Source organism: Palaemon carinicauda, chromosome 22 (assembly GCF_036898095.1).
Source record: "Palaemon carinicauda isolate YSFRI2023 chromosome 22, ASM3689809v2, whole genome shotgun sequence".
NCBI lineage: Eukaryota > Metazoa > Arthropoda > Malacostraca > Decapoda > Palaemonidae > Palaemon > Palaemon carinicauda.
The window spans coordinates 6,995,606-7,021,627 of record NC_090746.1 but is presented as its reverse complement, the minus strand read 5'-3'; the positions used below and the strand labels follow the sequence as shown (position 1 = coordinate 7,021,627).

General features: G+C 44.8%; 1 long non-coding RNA gene across 1 annotated transcript in view; it reads left to right on the top strand.

Annotated features, from left to right (window-relative positions):
* LOC137615781 (uncharacterized) overlaps positions 1-7,868 on the top strand; it is a 40,267-nt gene extending 32,399 nt beyond the window's left edge. The window contains exon 4 of the long non-coding RNA XR_011039259.1: positions 7,263-7,868. This is a non-coding gene — a long non-coding RNA (uncharacterized lncRNA). The remainder of the gene's footprint in view (positions 1-7,262) is intronic.
* Positions 7,869-26,022: the final 18,154 nt, after the last annotated feature.

The following is a 26,022-nucleotide window of genomic DNA, read 5'->3' as shown; positions in this document are numbered from 1 at the left end:
TTGTTCGTCGTCGGATACGTGCCTCGAGTGTGTTGGTTGGAGTGATATTCAGTGGGTGCGTTACGGCACGAAAAAGAGGAAAGCGTCGAAGCGTTCACCCAGGAAAGCTAGTGTTTCTTCGCCGCTACCGTCGCCCAGTGAACGGTCCGACGGGGCTTCTGTCTCTCCTTCCCCTACCCAGAGTAGGGGACGAGGTAAGTCCATCGTGGGGAAAGAACCGAGCGTTCTTCCCCAGGAGTCTGGTGAAGGTGAAGTGGGGGTTGCGGGGCCTTCTCGGGCTAGTGAGGAGCCCGGTAGTGCTGTGTCGGGGAGCTCTGGAGACTCGGCCCTTGTGCTTGGGGGGCACGTTTCCTCCGATGACCCCTTGTGGGGTAACAATGTTATTTCTGTGTCTTCGCCCCCTTCGTGGGCCTGTGTTTCAGGTTCTTCGGCAGGCGGCGATAACCAGGGTAAGTTAGGTTCCGCAGGGAGTGATGCCTTCGGTTGGAAGCTTCCTAAGACACCAGGTAGGTCCCCTATGCGGATGGAAGAGGGCCTGGATTCCTGGTTCCCTAGTGTTGGGCGCCAACCCTCGTTTCCAACCCCTCTCACGGAAGTCCCTGAAGCCTTCCTGCAACCCTCTACCTCGGGTACACAACGAGTCGCGAAGTCCCCCGCTCCCGCCCGCCGTACGGTAGGTACAGTGACGTCAGGCTCTTCGAAGGAGTCTTTCTCGTCGGGAGAAGAAGCCAGAAGAAGACATCGGCTTCGGAGATAGCGGTCCAGGAGCAGGCGTTCCCGCTCAAGGTCACGTTCCAGGTACAGCAGGAGGCGCTCCCGTTCTCCACGAAGGAAACATAGGAGGAGTAGGTCACCCGATGGCGATTGGGTTTTCGTACCCCGTGAGTCGGAGATACAATGTTCCCCGGACCGGCGGTCCAGGGAGTTCTCGCCAAGGAGACCATCCTCCAAGCATAGTTATGACCCTCGCAGGGAGAAACGCGAGAAGGACTCGGCAGGAAGGTGTAAGACCGCGAAGCCGCCGGTTCACCCCGCCTAGCGGGGGGAACCGCGCTTCCTAACGGGCAGCCTGGCCGAACCAGCCCAGCTGGTGCGGCCCTCGGACTTTAAGGAACGGTTCCCGCTGTCGGGTCAGCCCACGGGAACCGCGTCCTCGTCCTCCAGGGAACTGGATCGGACGCTAGTCCTCGCCGGTTCAGCGATGCCTGTCCTAAACCCCGCCCCTGGTGCGGAGACCTCCGCCGGGGAGGACCAGTACCTCTGCAGGGGAGTTCCTGTTGTGCCAGGACCAAGGCGCCCGGTGGGGGTGCCCGGTGACCCGGCTCCCCGGGCTCAAGCCGAAGCCTCGGTCGACGGTAGAGAGGGTTCCCCGACGGAGGACTCGGCCTATAGAAGAGTGATTGGCCTAATCAGGAGGCATTACAAGATTGAGGAACCGACAGCTACCGACGAAGACTATTGGAGGTCCAGCCTTATCCGGCTGATGCAGGCCCCTGCCCAGCCAAAAACCTCCCTGGCCCTTCCTGTAGCCCGGGATCTCGTCCTGGGACAGGAGCACGTGGATAGAGTGGTGGCAGGTAATGCCGAAGCCCCCAAGACTCAGAACTCTTCTAAGTTACTCCAGGGGCTCAAAACGCAGAGCAAGGTCTATGTACCAGAAGAACGCCGGCCGGGAGCCTGCAGAGTAGAACCTTCTCTCGACATTCTGGGACAGGGCGTCTCGGAAGACAGAGCCTCTTCAGCCCCAGTCTGTTTTTCTCCATCGGTGGCTGCGATGATGGAGGAAATGTCTAGGGACCTGGTACACGTCTCCTCTTGGCTAGACTGGTGGGCTTCCACCTTAGTAGGGGTGCAAGCTACCTTTGACCCCACAGACCCGGAACAGCAAAGTCTCCTGAGGGAACTTATCACCTCCGGTGGCAAGACGCTTAAGTTCCTGACTTACCAGTCCCTCGCCCTGACCGCGAATTGGGTGCTTCGCAAGAGAGACACCGTCCTGGCAAAGGTGTCCCGAAAGGTCCCAGACAGAGAGGCGCGGGCCATGAGGAGCCTTCCTTTGTGGGGTGACTCCTTGTTCCCCTTAAAGGACTTGGAAACTATCATGGAGAAAGTGTCCAAGAGGAAAGATTTAAACACGCCCAGGCCTACGCCAGTAAGGAGCCCGCCCTACAAGAGGTCAGTCTCAGACAGTGCCGCGACGTCTCAGGCCTCTCCTAGCATGGCGAAGCGAGAGGCTCCTTCTTCCTCCTGGGCCTCAGCGCCTCAGCTCCCCCCGTAGAGGAGCCCCAGCAGCTTCAGCCTCCTTTAGAACAGGTTATTCGTCCTCCAGGAGAGGCCGTTCAGGCCGCTCCTCCAGGAGGAGATAGAGTGAGAGGCCCCCTATCCCTGCCCAAGCCTCAGGTTGGGGGATGCCTCAGACTATATTGGCAAGCATGGAAAGCTCACGGAGCAGAGCCCTGGACAGTGTCCGTACTGAAGGAGGGCTACAGGCTTCCGTTCTTAGCGGAACCCCCCCCCCCCCTCTAATTCCGGCCAGCCGGTCGGAGTGGCTGGTTCCCAAGGATCCGTTGAAGAGAGCCGCCCTTCAAGAGGAGGTGTCCTCCATGTTGGAGAAGGGAGCCATGGAGGAGATCCTACACCCAGGTCCAGGTTTCTACAGTCGTCTGTTCCTGGTGGAAAAAGCGACAGGGGGGTGGAGGCCGGTTATAGATCTGTCGGCCCTCAACAAATTCATAAGGAAGACAGACTTCAAAATGGATACCCCGAAGTCAGTCATGCTGTCCTTGAGAGAGAAAGATTACATGATGACCATAGACCTCAAAGACGCTTACTTCCAAATTCCGGTCCACCCCTCGAGTTGAAAGTTTCTCCGGGTGAAATGGGGTACCCAGATCCTGCAATTCAAGACCCTTTGCTTCAGATTGTCAACAGCGCCCCAGGTATTCACGAGAGTCTTCACGACAGTCTCAGTGTGGGCTCACGAACGAGGCATTCGCCTCATCCTGTACCTGGACGACTGGTTGCTTCTTTCCTCCTCGAAGGACGTCTTGGAAGAGCAAGGGATGAAACTTCTCCAGTTTTGCAAGGATCTGGGTATCGTGATCAACCCGGAAAAATCGAACCTATCCCCCTCCACCAGAATGATCTATTTGGGGATGACACTAGATACCCTTCTGGGAAAAGCATTTCCTTCGGAAGACAGAATAAGCAATCTGAGGGAGATCCTTTGTCCGTTCCTGTCGGGGCAACCCAGGAGAGTGAAGGACTGGCAAAGACTAATAGGGCATCTGGTGTCGTTGGAGAAACTGGTTCCCCAGGGGAGAATCAGGCTCAGAGCAGTCCAATGGAACCTGAAGAACCTCTGGTGCCAACTGGACTCGCAACAAGAACTAATCCCAGTCCTACCAAACACAATGCCCTCCCTGGAATGGTGGCATTGCCGATCGAACTCGCTCAAGGGGATGCCCTTCGCGAACGACCCTCCCGAGTTACTTCTGTTCACAGACGCCTCCAACCAGGTGTTGGGAGCCCATCTCCTCGACGAGACAGCGAGAGGAACCTGGATGGACGGGGAAAAGAACCTACACATCAATGTCCTAGAGTTGAAGGCAGTCCAGAAAGCTTGCCTACACTTCGTAGATCTACTAAGGGGAAACACTGTGGCGTTGATGTGCGACAACGCCACAGTGGTAGCGTGCATAAAGAAACAAGGAGGTCTGAAGTCAAGGGAATTGTGCGATCTCGCCCTAGAGATTCTAGATTGGCCAGAAACGAACCAGGTTGTGTTATTAGCAAGGTTCATCCCCGGGAAAAATAACGTGCTGGCCGACGGTCTCAGCAGGATGGGTCAAATAGTAGGGACAGAATGGTCCCTCCTTCCAGAAGTAGCCAAGCTCATCATCCAACGTTGGTGTTCCCCGGTGTTGGACCTCTTTGCAACCAAACTGAACGCGCAACTTCCCGTGTATTGTTCTCCTGTCCCAGACCCGAAGGCAGCCTTGGAGGATGCCTTTCAGCACAGGTGGGACAACCTAGACGTGTACGCTTTTCCCCCCTTCACGTTGATAAGGCAGGTACTCAACAGAGTCAGGACTGCCCAGAACTTAAGGATGACTTTGGTAGCGCCCTGGTGGCCGGAGAGAGAGTGGTTCGCAGACCTAAAAGACCTGGCGAGTCAACCTCCGTGGCCACTCCCCGACAGGGCAGACCTTCTACAACAACCTCATTTTCTCAGATTTCACGACAACCCACAGTCTGCGTCTTCACGCCTGGAGACTATCGAGCGACTCCTGAAGAAGGAGGGGTATTCATCAGCTACTGCTAAGAGGATGTCACTATACCTGAGAAGGTCGTCGGCAGCGGTCTACCAAGCTAAGTGGGCCTCCTTCACGAAGTGGTGCGCTTCGAAGCACATTAAACCCCTCAAAGCCTCGGTCCCAGACATAGCGGATTTTCTGGTATATCTCAGGGACAAAATAGGAATGTCAATCCCAGCCATAAAAGGAGTACGAGCCGCCTTGGGTCAAGTCTTCCTCCTGAAGGGCATCGACCTGGGTTCCTCTAGGCACATCTCGATGCTTGTCAGAAGCTTCAAGCAGTCCTGCCCCCCACAGGCAGTTAGGGTGCCTCAGTGGGACTTAGTGAGGGTCCTGAAGATGTTAAGTGGCCCCCCCTTCGAACCAATGAAAGATATAGTAGACAGGGATCTCACTCTCAAGACAGTCTTTTTGCTAGCCTTGGCTTCCGCTAAAAGAGTAGGGGAGATCCATGGGCTGTCTTATGACGTCTCTCATTCGAGGGGGTGGAAAGAAATATCTTTCAAGTTCGTTCCCTCTTTTGTGGCAAAGACCCAGAATCCAGCTGTCTGGGACCCTAAATTCGAAGGTTTCTCTCTGCCAGCCATACCTAGGACGGGGAAGGCTGAGGATTTGAAGTTATGCCCGGTCCGTGCCGTTAGGAAATACCTTGAAAGGACGGCTCATCTCCGGCCAGGCATCAAGAGCCTTTTCGTCTCCACGGGTGTTACTAAGAAACAGGTATCCAAGAACACCATTTACTTCTGGTTGAGGCAGGTTATTGCCAGGGCCTACAGGGAAGAAGCTCTGGCCTTGCCAGGTGTCCCCAAACCCCATGACATCAGGGGTCTGAGTACGTCCTTAGCCTTTGAGAAAAACATGGCAGTGGGTCAGATTCTTCGAGCGGGTACCTGGTCTAACCAGTGAACCTTTACTGCCCATTACCTCAAGGACTACTCGAGGAAGTCCTTAGACGGGTTCTCCATTGGAACAGTCATCTCCGCTCTCCAAGTGGTTTAACGGTAAAAGCCCCAGGATCAATCGTGGATAGCAAACCAGGAGACACAGGTTCGTTTCCTTTCACCCTATTCCCCGTTTTTCCCTATCCTTATTGGAGAGAACCCTCTTGTAACCATTGGATGACACGTTTCTCCTCAACTACGTTACTGGATTCAACATCAGAAGAAGTTTTTCAAAGGGTGAGTACTTGGACACTAACGTGAGCTCTTCGTGTAGTTACCCTATCGTCCGTTTTCCTAGTATTTTTCGTTTATACCTAGGCCTCTTGGCTTCTGCTTACTGGGTCTGATAGTCAGAAGGGCACTCCCGCCTCCTAAAGTGTAAGTCTCCTAAGAAAGTAGTTCGAGGTAAGTATTCGTGTTGGAACAAATAAAAAATTTTAAGTAATTTTTATTTTTCCTAACATACTTACCGAGAACTACTTTCGGGTAATGGCCCTCCCTTCCTTCCCCGAGTGCCTCTCTGCCCTTGCGAGGATTGTGCAACATCCGATGAACTTACTGACGGTCACGACCCAGGCGGACCTCGACCTAGCGCAAAAGCTACCCTCGGGGCACGTTCTCTTACGCCCGAGATAGCCCTCCAAAGAAAACGGGTTTTAGGGTATCCTACACAAAACTCTGGTCGGTAGAGAGGAGATTACAGGTAACTCCTAAGAAAGTAGTTCTCGGTAAGTATGTTAGGAAAAATAAAAATTACTTAAAATTTTTTATTTTTCCTATATTTATCCAGAGTATCTCTGTGATTTTTGAGGTCCTCGTTCACTCTGTATTTCTACATGTCCCCTTTCTGTTTGACTGTTAATTAGCTGATATTTCTTGTGTCATGTGATTTAATCTCTTGCTCTTCTTTCCCACCACTATCCCTACATTAAGGGGGTCACTTATTGTATATAATTTTGGTGAGGGCTTTTACAGTCGCATCCCCTTGCAGTCAACCACAGTCATTAGTGGTGGGCCTAATCTTTGACTAAATAGCCCAACTGCTAGGCAGGAGTTTCTACATTTATTAGCAGTAGGCCTAGTAGCCTTCTGCTAAAAACAAGACTGCGAGATAAGAACTGTCCTTTTGGTCACTATACAACACACAGGACTTAGAGTGGTGGGATTCTTATATCCTTACCACAGGGAAATGGTGGTATTCTTGCACCGCTACCACAGAGTAATGGTTTTATTCCTAACTAGCACTGACTAAATACATATCAGAAAATCATGGTTTTTATGATTTGAAACATTGATTTATTACCAAGATGTTTTTCTTATTATGGTCTGCATTTCTTTCAAACCATTAGAATACAATCTGAGTTGTGTTTTTATTGTCTGCAAGGTACAAACAAGTGTTTTGTACTTCATAGTAATGCCTTTTGATTTGAGAAGTTAGTGCTTGTATCCAGAAAGTTAGTTTCGCTGGTTTTATTATGTCTGGACTTAGAAATGGTTCACATGATAAATTTTAACTATATAAACAAAAGAAAAATTTTCCTGTTCGCTTAGATTTGCAACTCAATACGTTGAGCTGTTGACTTTATTCACTGCAAAATAGGTAAAGCACAGCATCAAGGACCTTAAATTGACACTTGGATACTCACAAGTACATCTTAATATTAAAAGGAATACTCTGTCACACATGTATAAGCATAGATTTTGTCTAAGTAATTAGTTATGTTCCTAAAATATGCCACAAATTTAAATGATAGGTTTGCCCTAAGCTCTCCATCTGCTGGTGGTGAATAAAAGTGAAATGGAAAGCAAGGTAAACTTTTTAAAAATATAATGATTTTTTTATAAAGATTAATACATTGAAAAGTTCAGAATTATTTAAATAGGCTTGAAGAATGATTAAAATATTATTAAAAATATAAAGTTCAGTAATGTACTGTATATTGCTTTTATATGTATTATCTTAAAATATTCTTAAAAACGTGACTAAAATGTTTTTATTTTTCAGGTGATCGACTTCAGTATGAATTTGAAGACTTTGCCAACATCACTGATGATTTGTGGTGTAGATGATTACATCAGGAATAATTACATCAAGAATCCATAAAAGTTACATCAAGAATCCATCAATAGTTACATCAAGAATCCATCAATAGTTACATCAAGAATCCATAAATAATTACATCAAGAATCGTGCAGCTACAAGATCTGTCTCATCTATCATGAACGTCATTGTTATTTATTACTTTGATATTTAATGTATTGTATATATGTGTGCATGTGTGGTTTTTTAACTGATGATTTTCAATAGTTATATTAAGGAATCCACAGGTACTTGCATGAAAAGCTGTGCGTATGCTGCTTAATAACTGTGTGTATTGCCTGAACTGAGTTATTCTTCATATTGAATGATGGGGACAATCATTTATTCATTATCAGTTGGTTTTTCCTTTCCCAGGATCCATGTTTGTTATCCTCATCTGTTCCATCACTATCTTTCTGCAGGTTTTTGTGTCCAAGCTTTAGATGAAGGGCCTTCATGGGATTTTGAAAATGGCTTCCATAAGTCTCCCAAGTCTTTTTCTTGAACATTACCCAAGTCTTTTACAATACTTTTTTTCAATATTTAACTTAGCCGGTGATTATAATAGCTGCAACTCTGTTGCTCGACAGAAAACTCTAAGGTAAAATTCGCCAGCGATCGCTACACAGGTTGCGGGTGTGCCCAACAGCGCCATCTGTCGTCCAGATACCCAGTACTCAATGTAAACAAAGAACTCAATTTTCTCTCTGTCGTGCTCCCGACAAGACGTGCTTATTCGCTGTTGCTAAACTGGATTTGTTTTCACAACTAATTGGTGAAGTACACTATTCTAGTTTTGAGCTTTCGCTATGCAGGTGTTTTATCTTCATCTTAAATCTTGAACTCGTTTTGGATAGATTTAATTATGGTGACAAAGAGAGTATGGACTTTCTTTCACTTTTAAATGGCCGACCCTTCCCTTAGCGGAAGTGTGTTTAGGCTTTTAGTAATTATATCACGTTATAGATTTTCCTCTATATATTTTATATCTCTCCGCCTTTATTAGGCCTCTTCGATTAACTTTCCATTTATGATAAACATATAAAAATAATTTTAATGTTTTGTTTATATAGACCTTTCCTGAGAGTAGGCGGTCCTAACTTGGAAACCGAAGTTAATCAACGTTGAGCCCTTTATATCGTAATTAGCTTTTAAAGAGCTAAGGATTTAAAACTTTTTAAATGTAATATTTTATGAAAGAATTTCTTTGATAGTCTTCGTACTGTTTTCAAAGATGAACTAACGTTTAGTTTTTTTATGCTATGCAGTTGTTGACGTTCAGGACGTTCAACATGTGCTCTATCGTTACGATAGAGAGAGAGTGTATCACGGTTTCACTTTGCAGTAAGAGTAAATCGATTCTGACGTTTTGTTCATTCTTTCTTAGCTTAAATGTTTTAAATTCTATTTTAAAGGAACTTTTTATTTGAAAAACCTTTCAGTTTTTTCCTTTAGTCGAATAACATGTTTTTTTTGACGAAATATAATTGGGCTCTTCTCTTAGGTGCGAAATCAAGAGAGAAAGAGAGAGAGAGATAGAGACGGAGGGAGAGAGAGGAGAGAAAACGTTCCGTTCAAGCGGGTAACGTTGTTCTCGTGTTACTCTCGTCCCTAGTTGCTGTACGGGGAGGAAGGATAAAACGTTTTAGTTTTTTATTCTCGTCCCCAGGCTATGTGCGGTGAGAGATTGAAAACGTAGTTATATGAACTAGTGTTTAGTCTCTTTCCCAGCCACTGATTTTTTTTATCTTTAAATATGTTTTCTGTTTTTTGCTGGTATTAATGAGCTTGCATTATACGACTGATTTCGCAATTACTACCTTTTAATGAAGGGTAGAATTGCGTGTTTCAGGTAGAAATCAGTAAAAATTTCAGTGAAATAAGTGCAAAACAGAAAATCGAAGTGATAAAGTGATATGCGCAAAGTGTTACAGTGTTGCGTCCGAGGGTTCGTCTGTTCGTGCCTGTCGTTCACCTAGTCCGGGACCTCTTACATGCTCCCAAGCCCATGGGAGAAGTAATGTCAAACGACTTATGGGTTCGAGAGGCCTTGACCAACGAACAGACGTTTTCCCTCTATGGTATCGGGTGTATCTTACCAAGATCTCCCCTACCATAAGACGAGAGAGACGTTGTTTCTCCTCGTCATCCGAAGGCTTTTCGCATAAGAAACCTGTCACAAGGTTTCGAAGCCCTTAAGCGAAAGTCAGTCCTTTCAGGACAGGTCCAGCGTCCTGGTTACAACCATTAGGACAGCTCTGACCCTATGCAGTCATCGGATAACTGCTCGCCGCCTAACAAAAGCGTAACACAGACTCCGAGAGTCTTTTTTTGTAGGCAAAGTGTTGCGGTCACAGACGTTACGATCGTCTCTTACCACAACCATTTCCGTTGATCCTTAATGGGTTGTATGGCAAGACATGCAGTATATGCTTGCCTCCCTTATGGAAGACTATTCTGCCGATTAGTCCGTTGATTCTAGCCGTTTATCTCATCGATATCCTGGCTTTCAGCCAACCTAACGTTCCTTTGTGCTTACTGTTGACGTTGGCGTAGCTTAGTCACGTCAGTCAGGTTGTTTAGAACCACACTCGATGCGGTCTCGTGTGGTTTTTCAGCCGCATTTGGACGTTAGGCCACTTGCTGAGGCTCCTGTTGACGTTCAAGACGTTCACTAACAATCGGAGTTGACTTGTTTTGACGCTGTGCGTCAACCTCCGCATTCTAGAGTTGTTTTGACTGCTCAGTCTAGGCAGTCAAAGCAGTCTCGAGTGGACGCTGTGCGTCCTCACGCACCTGTTGTGGTTGACAGTTCAGTTGTTGACAGTTCACAGACTGTCAAGCAGTTACATGACGTTGCGTTCTGGTCCGCTACTAATGCACCAGTGAGTGTGGACTCTGCTTGTAAAGCATTGCCACCACGGTAGGTCTCTCCCTTGCTTGAGACTCAGCTTTTATCGGACAAGGTTCCTGTAGATGAGGAAGTTGCTGTTCCCCCTCCTACTGATATTCCCTTGAGGACTCTGTCAGATGGAGAGGAGCCTAAAGCTGCTTAGCCTCCTATGGACTTTAATTAAATCATGATGATTTTTTTAAGGATCTTTGTCCGGATCTTTTTGTAACTGCTGCTCCTCGTTCGCCTAAACGTCAGAGCTTACACTAGGCCTAGCTACTTCGAAGCCGTTGTTTTTAAGCTAGTGCTCTCTCGCTCTCCTAGAGAGCTTTACGTTGGCTAGGCGACTGGTTTTTCACCAGGAGGAGTTTGGGGGATACAGCCTTTGCTTTCCCTTCTTTTAAACTGGTTTATAGAGCGAGAGTCTGATATGACACGAGAGAAGTTCTCGGCTTGGGAGTTCATGCCTCTGCCCAGATAGACTTCTCAATTCTCGTAGACTCTCCCTGGCGCCTGGCCAGGAGACGCTCCAAGTTGTTTACAGGTCAACTTCACAGCTGTTTTCGAGCCTTTGAAGTTTTGCTGTACAATTATGTCACGCATAACAAGGCTTTCAGGGATGGTAAACGGTACCGCCTCAGTCGCTAACCCCGTCTGTTGCCACACCTGCTCCCGTAGACCCTAAATGGGCTTTGCTGCAAGACATGCAGTCCAAGCTTGCGTCCTTGATAGAGGACTTTAATGCGGAGAAGGTTGCTACCGAACCTTCTGGCCAACAACCTTTCAACCGGTCGGTTGTGCGCCCTGTTAACGCTGAGGTAACCTACTCGCGTCTGCCAGTTGAGGTGGTTCCTCCACCGATGCGACCCAGTGTGGGTTGCCAGCCGCACGTTGACGTTAAGCGACGCTCGGAGGTGGTTGTTGCCGTTCAGGACGTTCAACAACCAGCAGAGGTGACTTGTTTTGACGCAGTGCGTCAACCTCAGCAACCCGGTAGGGTGTTGACTGCACAACCCAGACGGTCTACACAGTCTCGGGTTGACGCTGTGCTTCCTCGCGCACCCATGGTTGTTGACAGTTCACAGACTGTGCAGCAGTTCCATGATATTGCGTCCGGCTCCGTCACGCATGCACCAGTGCGACCGGACTCAGCAAGCCAGACGTTGCCCACTCCGTTGCCGTTTCCTCATCAGTTTTCGGATGAGGAACCCTCTGATGAGGACGTTGCTGAACAACAAGACGATCAGCCCCCAGAATAGATCAAGCCCTGCTATCCATCCAGAAGATGCTGAAGAAGGAACGCTGCTCAGTCAGGCTGTGGATGAGTCTGGTAGGGACGCTGTCATCCGTGGAACAATTTGTGTCACTAGGAAGACTACACCTCCGTCCTCTTCAATACCATCTAGCTTTTCACTGGAAAAAGGACAAGACGCTAGAAGCGGTCTCGATCCCGGTTTCCGAAAAGATAAAGTCTTGTCTGACTTGGTGGAAGGACAATATCAACCTAAGAGAGGGTCTTCCCCTGGCTGTTCAGACTCCCAACCACGTTCTCTTCTCGGACGCATCGGACGTGGGCTGGGGCGCGACACTAGACGGTCGGGAATGCTCAGGACTGTGGAACTCGAGTCAGAGGAGCATGCATATCAACTGCAAGGAGCTGTTGGCAGTACATCTGGCCTTGAAAAGCTTCAAGTCTCTCTTTTGAGGCAAAGTGGTGGAAGTTAACTCGGACATCACCACGGCCTTGGCGTACATCTCCAAACAAGGAGGTACCCACTCACTGACGTTGTACGAGATCACAAGGGACCTGCTCATCTGGTCAAAAGGTCAAGACATCTCCCTAGTAACGAGGTTCATCCAAGGCGACTTGAACGTCATAGCAGATTGTCTCAGTCGGAAAGGGCAAGTAATTCCAACCGAATGGACCCTCCACAAGGATGTGTGCAAGAGACTTTGGAAAACCATCCATAGATCTCTTTGCAACCTCGCTGACCAAGAGGCTTCCAATCTATTGCTCTCCAGTCCCGGACCCAGCAGCAATACATATAGATGCTTTCCTCCTAGATTGGTCACATCTGGATCTCTACGCATTCCCACCGTTCAAGATTGTCAACAAGGTACTGCAGAAGTTCGCCTCTCACGAAGGGACAAGGTTGACGTTAGTTGCTTCCCTCTGGCCCGCGAGAGAATGGTTCACCGAGATACTTCGATGGTTAGAAGACGTTCCCAGTAGTCTTCCTCTAAGGGTAGACCTTCTACGTCAGCCACACGTAAAGAAGGTACTCCAAAGCCTCCACGCTCTTCGTCTGACTGCCTTCAGACTATCGAAAGACTCTCGAGAGCTAGAGGCTTTTCGAAGGAAGCAGCCAGTGCGATTGCTAGAGCAAGGAGAGCTTCTTCCATTAGAGTCTACCAATCGAAGTGGGAAGTCTTCCGAGACTGGTGCAAGTCAGTTTCTGTATCCTCGACCAGTACCTCTGTAGCTCAAATAGCTGTTTTTCTCTTATACCTGAGAAAAGGATGATCCCTTTCAGCTCCCACTATCAAGGGCTACAGAAGCATGTTGGCATCGGTCTTCCGGCATAGAGGCTTAGATCTTTCCAAACATAAAGATCTGCAAGACCTCCTTAAGTCTTTTGAGACCACCAAGGAGCGTCGTTTGGCTACCCCTGGATGGAATTTAGACGTGGTACTAAGATTCTTCATATCAGACAGGTTGGAGCCGTTACAATCAGCCTCCCTGAAAGATCTCACTCTTAAGACTCTTTTCCTGGTATGCTTAGCCTCGGCTAAAAGAGTCAGTGAGATTCATGCCTTCAGCAAGAACATAGGATTTTCGTCAGAAAAAGCCACTTGTTCGCTACAACTTGGTTTTCTAGCCAAAAATGAGCTGCCTTCTCGGCCTTGGCCTAAATCTTTCGATATCCCCAGCTTATCGGAGATCGTAGGCAATGAACTAGAAAGAGTCTTATGCCCTGTTAGAGCTCTTAAGTTCTATTTAAAGCGTACTAAACCTTTACAAGGCCAATCTGAAGCTTTATGGTGTTCAGTTAAGAAACCATCCTTGCCTTTGTCAAAGAATGCTTGGTCAGACTTTATCAGATTGTTAATACGACAAGCTCATTCACATCTGAGTGAGGAAGACCGAACTTTGCTTAAGGTGAAGACGCACGAAGTTAGAGCTGTAGCAACTTCCGTGGCCTTTAAGCAAAATAGATCTCTGCAAAGTATAATGGACGCAACCTATTGGAGAAGCAAGTCAGTGTTCGCGTCATTTTACTTGAAAGATGTCCAGTCTCTTTACAAGAACTGCTACACACTGGGACCATTCGTAGCAGCGAGTGCAGTAGTGGGTGAGGGCTCAACCACTACAATTCCCTAATTCCATAACCTTTTTAATCTTTCTCTTGAAATGTTTTTATTGTTGTTTTTGGGTTGTCCGGAAGGCTAAGAAGCCTTTCGCATCCTGGTTGATTTGGCGGGTGGTCAAAGTCATTTCTTGAGAAGCGCCTAGATTAGGGGTTTTGATGAGGTCCTGTTGTATGGGTTGCAACCCTTGATACTTCAGATCCTAGGGGTCGATCAGCATCCTAAGAGGATCGCGAGGCTCCGTAAGGAAGACGTACTTAAAAAGGCAGAGTAATTATTCAAGTCGACTTCCTTACCAGGTACCTATTTATTTTGTTTTTGTTATTTTGATAACTTCTAAAATGAAATAAAAATTCTTAGCTCATAATAATGTAAACATATTTTGCTGGTCTCTACCCACCCCCCTGGGTGTGAATCAGCTATTATAATCACCGGCTAAGTTAAATATTGAAAAATGTTATTTTTATAATAAAATAAATTTTTGAATATACTTACCCGGTGATTATAAATTAAAGGACCCTCCCTTCCTCCCCAATAGAGACGCAGTGGGACGAGGAGAAAATTGAGTTCTTTGTTTACATTGAGTACTGGGTATCTGGACGACAGATGGCGCTGTTGGGCACACCCGCAACCTGTGTAGCGATCGCTGGCGAATTTTACCTTAGAGTTTTCTGTCGAGCAACAGAGTTGCAGCTATTATAATCACCGGGTAAGTATATTCAAAAATTTATTTTATTATAAAAATAACATATTTATGTAATGTCTTTCACAGTCAGTTATGGCTCATTTTTCCCTTGCCTGCACATACACCGAATAGTCTGGCCTATTCTTTCCACATTCTCCTTTGTCCTCATACACCTGACAGCACTGAGATTACTAACACTTCTTTGCTCAGTGGGTTAACCACTGCACTGTAATTTTTTAGTGGCTACTTTCTTAGTAAGGGTAGAAGAGACTCTTTAGCTATGGTAAGCAGCTCTTATAGGAGGACACTCCAAAATCAATTCATTGTTATTTATTACTATTATTACTAGGTAACCTACAACCCTATTTGGAAAAGCAGGATGCTATAAGGGAAACGGCTCCAACAGAGAAATAACAGCCCAGTGAGGAAAGAAAGTAAAGAAACTTATAGAATATATCAAAAGTGGGTCTTCTTCTTCGTCTGCCTCTCTGAGTCATCCCTAGCCAAGTAGTTTCGAAGTAAACTAAGAATGCACCTAACGCTTTATCAGGCTCTCGATCTAGAGACTCGGCAAAATCACTGAACAAAAAACACATCTTGGGGGATTGCAGATGCGAGACCCTGTAGTTGTTTTATTATAAAAGTTATTTACATGATTGAATTTTTCTCCAAAGGCACTGCAAAATTGCAGAAACAACCATAGATACTAACTTCTGAGATAATTTTCTTAATGTTCTTTATAGATGCCAGTTCAAAATCACCGTGAATAAAGGAAACACGGAGTTCTAGCATGTTTAAAAAGTTGAATTTGTATTGTACGTCTGTTCATCCTTCTTGTTTGTTAAGTAGTATATCAACAGTAATGCTTTATCAGCTATCAGTACATGAATGGTGTACCATTGCAAAACATTCGCATTTCTAAGCCAAGAGATTTAAATGTCTATAAGTGCCATCATTTTTCACTTTATCGTCTTCATAAAGTTTAAAATTCACTTTTTGTGTTGAGAAATTTAAACCCTCCTTTTCTTGCTTGGTCCTCGTCTGGTTCTCTAGCTTGAGGGTACACTTGGGTATACTATTCTATCTGTTTCCTTACTTCCTTTCCTAACTGGGCTATTTTTCCATGTTGGAGCCCTTGTGCTTATAGCAAACTGCTTTACCAACTAGGGTTGTAGCTTAGCTAGTAATGGCAATGATAATGATAAAGTGCTATTTTGTGTGGAGCATTCTCGTCCTTCCAAATAATTTTAACTTGAGTCTCGGATAGTTTTTCAATGAGTTTGATATTTAATTAGAAGCAAGTTTCACAACATTGTCTTAATATTAGTGAAGTGTTAGTTTTTTTTTTTTGCATAAGAGCAAGCGTATTTAAGATTCAAAAGAAAGAATTGAATTAGGCATAATATGGATTGAAAGCAATTTTATTGAGCTAGTTGTACAGTTGATATTGTTCTTGAGATCTTGGAATATATACACGTATGGTAAAATGTCTTGTGGAAGATCTGAATCTTTATCAATGAAATGTATGAAAGGTTTTTGTAAAATTTATATGATTCTTGTGTCATATTTACATTTTGTGATTATTGTTTATTGCGGAATTACAGTATTTAAAAGGTACAGAAATGCCAGCGAGCTTAAATATTTTTTTGCGTTATAAGGAATGAGGTTATTTTTTGTGTAAATACTGTAATATGTATTTGAAATTATAGGTATTTTCCATTGGTAAGATGATTAAGATTATTAAAAAGTAGATTCATTGGTGTTTAATTAGGTATAATATACAACTCAAAAGGTTCAGGTCAGATTCATCTGCTTCTAGAGATCAGCTGCTTTGGAATAGTTTCACTTAATTCTATCAGTTTTGTAGCTTCTAGTAAGTTGACATTAATTTCTCATTACTTACTGGGAAAAAAAGCAACCTTTATCGCCATTTTTTTTTATACTCGGACTCTCCATTTTAACTTTGAGATGTTAATGAAATGCATACACATATCTATTTTCTCAAACTGTTTGATATTCCAAAATAATAACAATAATTTGTTCCTAAGTGAATACAGAACCTCATCATTTTAGTGAGGCAAGCTCTTGGCACACCTTTGTTCTGACCATATAGAAGAAAAACTGGTGAGCATAACAGCAATGTATGGTTACAACAATGCTTTCATATGCATCGGCGAGGCGATGCTAAGTGTCACGTAGTCACTTAGTTTTGGGTTGCCTCAGCAGTCGGATGTTTGTTTGCTTTGTTCTGATATCGTGACTTTCTCTGAGTGCTAAACGGTCTTGAAAGTCTCCAATGCGGCACCTTCATTAGCCATATAGAGTTTGCCTTCCTTTTTATAGGCAGGGGAGAGAGGTGTGATGTGTCTTCCTATTGCAAGGTTTGCAAATGATGCCCTTGCAATGGGGACGATATAGTGGCTGTAGTTATAGGAGAGTCTTCAGAACCATCTGCTGCAGAAGGGAAAGCATTACTCCCCTAGATGAGGCATTCTATTTTACAAGAATAATGAGTCGTATTCTCCGTATTGTCTGTTTTGCAGATCCTCCCCTTGCTCAAGTGATTAGGTGCTGAGTAATTGGGGGTTCCTTTCCAGACACTCAAAGTTCATCCTATTACTCATCAAGCAGTGTCCCCTGCAAAAGTCCGATCCAAGATTATGAGTTAACCAGAGGGAGACAATGTCTTCTGGATATCTTCATCACTTCTAAACTTATAACCTTTATGAAATGTGTTGTAACCATATGATGCTAATAGGAAACACTTGAATGTAAATGGAAAATACAGATGATATCAAATTTAATTAAAACATCCAAGAGTGTAGCATCCTTTCCAGCAGATTAAATTTACATATGACATTAAAAATTAAGTGTACATAGAAGTATATGGTATTTTCTGCTCCTAAATAAGAAATATGTGTTTTTCGTTTTCAACTGATTTCATAATAAAAGCTCAGTTATAAATAAGTCTAATTTGATTAAGCGTACACAAATTTATTACCCCTAAATGCAAGTTGCTCTGAAGAAAATAAACATAATTATCTTTCTGTTATATTGGACATCTCTTGGTAGGCGAAGGTTTATGTGCATGAGGAAGTATACGCTAATTCACTGCCTATTGACCTTGATGTAGCTGCTCTAACACCGAACAGTAGAATCATTTAGTGTCGGCAATTCCAGCCTGCTCCTGGCTTGACCACTGTTTCAGGAAATTTGACGAAAGGAAACAATAAGAGGAACTGGTCTATTCCCGAGGCAAGAACCTTTGAGTTCGCCCTTCACCAGACAGTCTTATTTTGAGAAAAAGCTTCTTCAAGAAGAAGGATGCCATCATAGGTTGTTCAGCACATATTGAACTCTCTAGCATCATTTGGTAAGAGAACCAGACAACGTAAATCACCACCGTACGAGAAACAAGACAGACTCCTTATTTTTCTTTCAATGCAAAGGACATCTCTCAGCCCATAAAGACCTTCATGTAGAGAAGGGAGTGTCATTGATGTTAGGAAGAATACCATCAAATAAGTCATAGGCAGATCCCCAGGTCTGTTAAGCAACCTCTTCATGTTGGAGAAACTGACATAGATCTTTCCAAACAGTTCAAGATGGAGATCTCTAGAATTGTTGTCCAGGCAATCAGAAAGAACAACTTCCTGTTGACCATAGACCTGCATGATGCATACTTTCAGATCACAATCCAACCTAGATCAAGGAAGTATCTGCAGTTCACTTTTCGAATAAGGAGTTACTAATTTAGTGTTTTGATTCGACTTATTAACAGCTCCACAGATCTTTATTTGTCTCTTTATTCTCATTTTCCTCATGGGAATCAGAATTCTGAGTTACATGGATGATTGGCTGCTACTAGCACACTCAAGAACACAGCCTATCTGCCTCAGTGAGTTTCTTGTTGGTTTTGTGCCATGATCGGAAAATCAGGCAAAAATTACTAGAATTAGAGCCTTGATCAACTGTGTTGTCCCAGTATTTGAACATTGACATAGGCTTGGTCCAAACCAGAGTATTTTCCAAGACACAAGTTCTTGCGACTACATTCTCAATTGTCTCGCCTCTCTATAAATTTAGTACCCTTGGGAGAATGAATCTCCATTTGGAGATGGTCTCAAGCATTTGAAAGTTCAGCGAGATGTAATCCTAGTGGATCAAAGAGGAGAACCTGTTAGCCAGAACACTGCTTCTGGTTCTTCCCCTCAGATTTTATCATAATTTCAGATGATTCTCCCAGTGATGGGGAGCCTACCTTTTGAAGAAACTAGTGTCAGGAATGTGGTCAAAAGAAAACAAGTTGTTACACACAAAATTTCTAGAATTGAAAGTGACCTATCTAACGTTGAAAGTCTGCAAGGACGTACAGTATGAATACAAGCAAGAAGGCTCGTGTCTCACCTCCTTTGCTAATTGTGAGTGGGGATAAAACATTGGGAACAAGTGGATGTTGTTCAACTCATGGCCTTCTGCACCCCGGGGAGAGGGAACATGGTTGTAGTTTATTCAGATGTAGTCCATCTGCCCTGACTATGACCCAATAGTTTGTCTTCTATGTGGTTGGAACAAATGTGTGCCAAGAGCTTACCTCATTAAAATGATGAGGATTTGGAAAGTTAGGAAAAATTCAAATTTTAAAATTTGTTGTATAAATAATACTACAATCACATGGATAAAAATAGTGAGAAGAATAATAATAATTAAAAGAATATTTTCAATATTAAACTTACCCGATGATCATATAGCTGTCAGCTCTGCTGCCCGACAGAAAAAACCTACGGGCGGAATACGCCAGCGATCGCTATACAGGTGGGGGTGTACATCAACAGCGCCATCTGTCAAGTAGGTACTCAAGTACTCGATGTCAACATAGAACCAATTTTCTCTCTGTCGTGCCAATGGCAAGACCTACTAAATACGCCGTCCCTAACTGGATTTGTTTTCACAACGATTTGGTGAAGTACACTATTCCAGTTTTGAGCTTTTGCTATGCAGGGGTTTTATCTTCATTTCAAAACTTGAACTCGTTTTGGATAGATTTAATTTTGGTGACGAAGAGAGTATGGACTCTCTTTCACTTTTAAATGGCCGACCCTTCCCTTAGACGGAAGTGTGTTTAGGTTTTTGGTAATTTTGCTTAACAAGTTATAGATCTATTTATTTTATATCTCTCCGCCTTTATAGGCCTCTTCGATTAACTTTCCATTTATTATAAACTTTTAAAAAATAAATTTTTTATGTTTGTTTATATGCGACCTTTCCTAATAGTAGGCGGTCCTTACTTGGAACCGAAGTTAATTAACATTGAGCCCGTTATATCGTATTTAACCTTTTAAGAATTTAATACTTTTTTAATTTTAATGTTTTATGAAAGAATTTCTTTGATAGTCTCGTACTGTTTTCAAAGATGAACTAACGTTTAGTTTTAGTCTCCGCAGTTGTTGACGTTCAGAACGTTCAACATGCACTCTATCGTTACGATAGAGGGAGAGTGTATCACGGTTTCACTTTGCAGTAAGAGTAAACCGATTCTAGCGTTTCGTTCATTCTTTCTTAGCTTAAATGGTTTAAATTCTAAATAAAGGAACTTTTTCCTTTAGCAAATAACATGTTTTAACGATATATAATTGGGCTCTTCTCTCAGGTGCTAAATCAAGAGAGAGAGAGAGAGAGATAGAGACGGAGGGAGAGAGAGGAGAATAAACGTTTCGTTCAAGCGGGTAACGTTGTTCTCGTTTTTTACTCTTCTCCCTAGTCGCTGTAGGGGAAGAAGGTAAAACGTTTCTAGGGTTTTATTCTTGTTCCCAGGCTTTATGCGGTGAGAGATTGTAAACGTAGTTTATTTGATCTAGTGTTTAGTCTCTTTTCCAGCCACTGAATTCTTTATCTTTATTTATGTTTTTCTGTTGCATTGTAAAACTGTTTTCGCAATTACTACCTTTTAATGAAGGATAGGATTGCGTGTTTCAGGTAGAAATCAGTTAAAGTTTCGATTTCAGTGAAATAAGTGCAAACAGAAAATCAAAAGTGATAAAGTGATATGCGCAAAGTGTTACAGTGTTGCGTCCGAGGGTTCGTCTGTTCGTGCCAGTTGTTCACCTAGTCCGGGACCTCTTACAAGCTCCCAAGCCCAGGGGAGAAGTAATGTCGAACGACTTATGGGTTCCACAGGCCTTGATCGACAAACAGACGTTTTTCCCTCCGTGGTTTCGGGCGTATCTACACACGTTAGCCGACGTGAGATCGCCCCACCCACACAAAGACGAGAGAGCCCATTTATTCCTCGTCTGCGGAAGAGGTTTCTCGTAAGAAACCATGGACCACATCTTGCAGCTTTTAAGTGCAAGTCGGTCCCTTCCGCGCAAGTCCAACGGCCTAGGTGTAGCCACTGGGTCAGTTCGGACTCGCTGCAGTCATCCGACGACTGCACACCTCCCAAGAGAGGCAAGGTGGTACCGCAACAGGCAGTAACTCCGTCTGTTGCCGCACCAGCTGTTTTAGACCCTCAGTCACAACGGACAGTAGCTCCGTCTGTTGCCGTTTTTTGTAGACCCTAAGTGGTCTTTACTGCAGTCTATGCAGACTCAGTTAGCTGCGGTTATGCAGGAGTTTTGTGCGGAGAAGGTTGACACTGCTCTCGTTAGCCTACAACCTGCCACGGTTGTGCGCCCAGCTCACGCTGAGGCTGCCTGCTCCCACACTCCGGCTGCGGAGAGCTCCACCTCCGATGCGCAATCGACCCTGCCAGACGCATGTTAACGTTAGCCGACGTGCGGCTCCCTCCGTTAACATGCGTGAGCTACCGCATCAGCAGTGGGAAGGTGGAGTCAAGCTGCCGTGTTTTGACGCGATGCGTTAGTTTCCGCAACCCACGGCAGTCCCCACCACGCACCACCACTCCGCTTTGGTTGTTGCCTGCTCCCACACTCCGACTGCGGAGAAGGTTGACGATGCACCCGTTTGCCTACAACCTGCCACGGTTGTGCGCCCAGCATGGCTGCCTGCTCCCACACTCTTGTTGTGAGAGCTCCTCCACCCACGTAGTCGACCCTGCCAGACGCATGCTGACTCCCACAGACACACAGAGCACTCCGTTGCCGTGCGTGAGCTACCACAAGCTGCCGTGTTTTGACACGGTGTGTCAGCCTCCGCAACCCACTGTGGTTACCGCCACTCGCCCGCAGCAGACTAGTCAGTCAGGAGTTGAGGCTTCCCCACACAGCTTTGGTTGTTGCCAGCTCACAGACTGTCAAGCAGTTACATGACGTTGCCTTCTGGTCTGCTACTAATGCACCAGTGCTGTATGTCCTCACGCACCTGTTGTGGTTGACAGTTCAGTTTTTGACAGTTCACAGACTGTCAAGCAGTTACATAACGTTGCCTTCTGGTCTGCTGCTTATGCACCAGTGAGACCCTCACTGAGATAACCTAGCTTTTCTCGGACATGGTTCCTGTAGATGAGAAAGTGCTGTTCTCCCTCCTTCTGATATTCCTTTGAGGACTCTGTCATTTGGAGAGGAGCCTTAAGCTGCTTAGCCTCCTATGGACTTTAATTAAAGCATAACAAGGCTTCCAGGGATGGTAAATGGTTCCGCTTCAGTCGCTAACCCCGTCTGTTGCCACACCTGCTCCCATAGACCCTAATGGGCTTTGTTGCAAGACATGCAGTCCAAGCTTGTGTCCTTGATAGAGGATTTTTTACGGAGAAGAACCTTCTAGCCAACAACCTTCCTACCGGTTGGTTGTACGCCCTGTTGACGCTGAGGTATCCTACTCACGTCCGCCAGTTGAGATGGTTCCTCCACCGGTGCGACTCAGTGTGGGTTGCCAGTCGCACGTTGACGTTAAGCGACTCTCGGAGGTGGTTGTGGACGTTCAGTGTGTCACTAGGAAGACGTTCAACAACCAGCAGAGGTGACTTGTTGTGACGCAGTGCGGCAACCTCAGCAACCCGGTAGGGGGTTGACTGCACAACCCAGACAGTCTAGACAGTTTCGGGTTGACGCTGTACTTCCTCGCGTCCCCATGGTTGACAGTTCACAGACTGTGCAGCAGTACCATGATCTTGTGTCCGGCTCCGTCACGCATCCACCAGTGCGACCGGATTCAGCGAGTCAGACGTTGCCCACTCTGTTGCCGTTTCCTCATCAGTTTCGGATGAGGAACCCTCTGATGAGGACATTGCTGAACAAGACGATCAACCCCCAGCCCTGCTATCCATCCAGAAGATGCTGAAGAAGGAACACTGCCCTGTCAGGCTGTGGATGAGTCTGGTTAGGACACTGTCATCCGTGGTTCAATTTGTGTCACTTGGAAGACTACACCTCCGTCCTCTTCTGTATCATCTAGCTTTTCACTGGAAAAGGACAAGACGCTAGAAGCGGTCTCGATCCCGGTTTCCGGAAAGATAAAGTCTGGTCTGACTTGGTGAAAGGACTTTATCAACCTTTGAAAGGGTCTTCCCCTGACTGTTCAGACTCCCAACCACGTTCTCTTCTCGGACGCATCGGACGTAGGCTGGGGTGCGACATTAGGCGGTAGGGAATGCTCGGGATTATGGAACTCGAGTCAAAGGACAATGCATTTCAACTGCAAGAAGCTTCTGGCAGTACGTCTGACCTGGAAAAGCTTCAGGTCTCTCCTTCAAGGCAAAGTGGTGGAGGTGAACACGGACAACACCCTGCTTTGACGTACATCTCCAAGCAAGGAGGGACCTACTCTCTGACATGGTACGAGTTCGCAAGAGACCTCCTCTCCTGTTCAACAGGTCTAGACTTTTCACTAGTAACGAGGTTCATCCAAGGCAACTTGAATGTCATAGCAGATTGTCTCAGTAGGAAGGGACAAATAATTCCAACATATTGGACCCTCCACAAGGATGTATGCAAGAGACTTTGGGCCACCTGGGGCCAGCCAACCATAGATCTCTTCGCAACCTCGATGACCAAGAGGCTCCCAATACTTTGCTCACCTATCCCGGACCCAGCAGTAGTTCATATAGATGCCTTTCTACTAGATTGGTCACATCTAAATCTATATGCATTCCCTCCGTTCTAGATTGTCAACAAGGTACTGCAGAAGTTCGCCTCTCACGAAGGGACAAAGTTGACGCTAGTTGCTTCCCTCTGGCCCGAGAGAGAATAACTTACCGAGGTACTTCGATGGCTAGTAGACGTTCCCAGAACACTTCCCCTAAGGGTGGACCTGCTACGTCTGCCACGCGTAAAGAAGGTACTCCAAGGCCTCCACGCTCTTCGTCTGACTGCCTTCAGACTATCGAAAGACTCTCGAGAACTAGCGGTTTTTCGAAGGAGGCAACCAGAGCGATTGCTAGAGCAAGGAGAACATCCACCCTTAGAGTCTACCAATCGAAGTGGGAAATCTTCCGAAACTGGTGCAAGTCAGTATCCGTATCCTCGACCAGTACCTCTGTAACTCAAATAGCTGACTTCCTCTTATATCTGAGGAAAGAACGATCTCTTTCAGCTCCCACTATCAAGGGTTACAGAAGCATGTTGGCATCAGTCTTCCGTCACAGAGGCTTAGATCTTTCCAACAATAAAGATCTACAGGACCTCCTTAAGTCTTTTGAGACCACGAAGGAGCGTCGTTTGGTTACACCTGGTTGGAATTTAGACGTGGTTCTAAGATTCCTTATGTCAGACAGGTTCGAACCACTTCAATCAGCCTCCCTGAAAGATCTCACCTTTAAGACTCTTTTCCTGATATGCTTAACCACAGCTAAAAGAGTCAGTGAGATTCATGCCTTCAGCAAGAACATCGGATTCTCATCCGAAACGGCTACATGTTCTACAACTTGGTTTTCTAGCCAAACACGAGCTGCCTTCTCGGCCTTGACCAATATCGTTCGATATTCCAAACTTATCGTATGGTTGGAAATGAACTAGAAAGAGTATTATGTCCTGTAAGAGCTCTTAAGTTCTATTTTAAAAACCTTTACGAGGCCCGTCTGAAGCTTTATGGTGTTCAGTTAAGAATCCATCTTTGCCTATGTCAGAGAATTCTTTATCCTATTTTATCAGACTGTTAATACGAGAAGCTCATTCCCTTCTGAATGAGGAAGACCAAGCTTGGCTGAAGGTAAGGACACACGAAGTTAGAGCTGTCACAACTTCCGTGGCCTTTAAACAAAATAGATCTCTGCAAAGTATATTTGACGCAACCTATTGGAAAAGCAAATCAGTGTTCGCGTCTTTTATCTTAAGAATGTCCAGTCTCTTTACGAGAACTGCTACACTCTGGGACCATTCGTAGCAACGAGTGCAGTAGTGGTGGGGGCTCCACCACTACAATTCCCTAATTCCAGAACCTTTTTAATCTTTCTCTTGAAATATTTTTGGGTTGTCCGGAAGGCTAAGAAGCCTTTCGCATCCTACTTGATTTGGCGGGTGGTCAAAATCATTTCTTGAGAAGCGCCTAGATTAGAGGTTTTGATGAGGACCTTTAGTATGGGTTGCAACCCTTCATACTTCAGCTCCTAGGAGTCGCTCAGCATCCTATGAGGATCGCGAGGCTCAGTAAGGAAGACGTACTTAAAAAGGCAGAGTAATTGTTCAAGTCGTCTTCCTTACCAGGTACTTATTTATTTTATGCTTGTTATTTTGAATAACTGCTAAAATGAAATACGGAATACTTAGCTCATTATAATGTCAACATGTAATGCTGGTCTCTACCCACCCCCCTGGGTGTGAATCAGCTATATGATCATCGGGTAAGTTTAATATTGAAAAATGTTATTTTCCTTAGTAAAATAAATTTTTGAATATACTTACCCGATGATCATAAATTAAAGGACCCACCCTTCCTCCCCAATAGAGACCCAGTGGACAGAGGAGAAAATTGGTTCTATGTTGACATCGAGTACTTGAGTACCTACTTGACAGATGGCGCTGTTGATGTACACCCCCACCTGTACAGCGATCGCTGGCGTATTCCGCACGTAGGTTTTTTCTGTCGGGCAGCAGAGCTGACAGCTATATGATCATCGGGTAAGTATATTCAAAAATTTATTTTACTAAGGAAAATAACATATTTAAATATTAAGATCATTATGATACTGTAATTGAAATAATAATAATGATAATAATTAAATCTTATCATTCATTAAGAAGGTAAATGTTATATAGCAATGGAAAATATTTTTCATGAATTGAAGTCTTCAGACGTGTTAAGGTCAAATTCTTTTACGATTTAGATAAATTTACTAATTGTTTACTTGCTGAGTGTAAAAGAATAATTGATAGGAGTTTATTTCTTGCTTATTTATTGTTTAAAACAGTTTATTTTTTCAGTGTCAGTGTTTCAAAATCTCTTCTGTAGCCACCTTGTTGATTCTAGTATAGTGAGAAAAGTTCAACCATGTTCATATTACAATCACAATCATACTTTTAGGTATCCAGTTCTCTAAAGAATATTTTCCATGTTATCAGAGGATTTCCATTTTTAATGGTGTTTTAGTATATTTCAATTAACGGGAACATAGTGGTTACGTTAAGAATTTGTAATTCAATGTGGCTACGTCTCAATTAAACCAGGTCTCTCTTGGCCATTCTAAAAAGCTCGCTGGCATTCTATGTATATTTTTAGTCTATTGTATTTCATGTTTAGATATTTTATATTATTAGCAGACAGAACACATTTTGCTCTTTGGTTGATGAAGTAAAGATTTTATTTTAAACTCTCATTTGAATGGTTTTGGGCGGCAGCTGTGG